The sequence below is a fragment of the Equus quagga genome, unplaced genomic scaffold (assembly GCF_021613505.1).
Source record: "Equus quagga isolate Etosha38 unplaced genomic scaffold, UCLA_HA_Equagga_1.0 155269_RagTag, whole genome shotgun sequence".
Taxonomy (NCBI): domain Eukaryota; kingdom Metazoa; phylum Chordata; class Mammalia; order Perissodactyla; family Equidae; genus Equus; species Equus quagga.
In genome coordinates this window covers 2,428-3,517 of record NW_025796970.1, presented here as the reverse complement: position 1 = coordinate 3,517, position 1,090 = coordinate 2,428, and positions in this window count along the sequence as shown.

Below are 1,090 nucleotides of genomic sequence, written 5' to 3'. Positions count from 1 at the left end.
TTTGGGGAGAAAAAGGAAAAACTAAAATCTTTAAAAAAAAAAAAAGATGTTCACCATAATTATTCATTAGGGAAATGCAAATCAAAACCAAAACCACAATGAGGTACCATTTCATACCCACTAGATGGCTATATTAAAAAAAAAAAAAAAAAAGGACAATAACATGTTGGTGAGGATGTGGAGAAATTGGAACCCTCATACATTGCTGGTAAGAATGTGAAGTGGTACAGCCACTGTGGAAACAGTTTGGCTGTTCCTCAAAAAGTTAAACATAAAATTACCATGTGACCTGGCAATTCCACTCAAAGGTCTATAACCAAGAGAACTGAAAACATATATCTACACAAAAGCCTGTGCAGAATGTTCACAGCAGCATTATTCATAATAGTCAAAAAGTGGAACCAACCTAAATGTCCATCAATTGATGAATGGATAAACAAAATTTGATATATCCATGTATTATGGACTGAATGGTGTCCCCCTTGAAATTCATATGTTAAAGCCTTAACTCCCATATTACTGTGTTTGGAGATAGGGAAGTAATTAAGGTTAAATGAGGTCATAGGGTGGGGCACTAATCCTATAGGGTTTGTATCCTTATAAAAAGAGGAAGAGGGGCAGACCCCATGGCCAAGGGGTTAAGTTTACATGCTCTGCTTTGGCAGCCCAGGGTTTCAAGGTTTGGATCCTGGGTGTGGACATGGCACCGCTTGTCAGGCCATGCTGAGGAGGTGTCCCACAGCACAACCAGAGGCACTCACAACTAGAATACATAACTATGTACTTTGGGTCTTTGGGGAGAAGAAGAAAAAGAAGATTGGCAGCAGATGTTAGCTCAGGTGCCAATCTTTTAAAAAAAAGAAAAGAAAAGAGGAAGAGACATCAGAGCTCTCTCTTTCGTGCACACACAGAGAGGAGGTCATGTAAGAACAACAGTGAAAAGGCAGCTGTCTACAAATCAGGAAGAGAGGTCTCACCACAAACCAACCCTGACAGCACCTTGATCTTGGACTTCTAGCCTCCAGAACTGTGAGAAAATTAAGATCTATTGTTTAAGCTATCCAGTCTGGGCTTTTGTCATGGTGGCCTG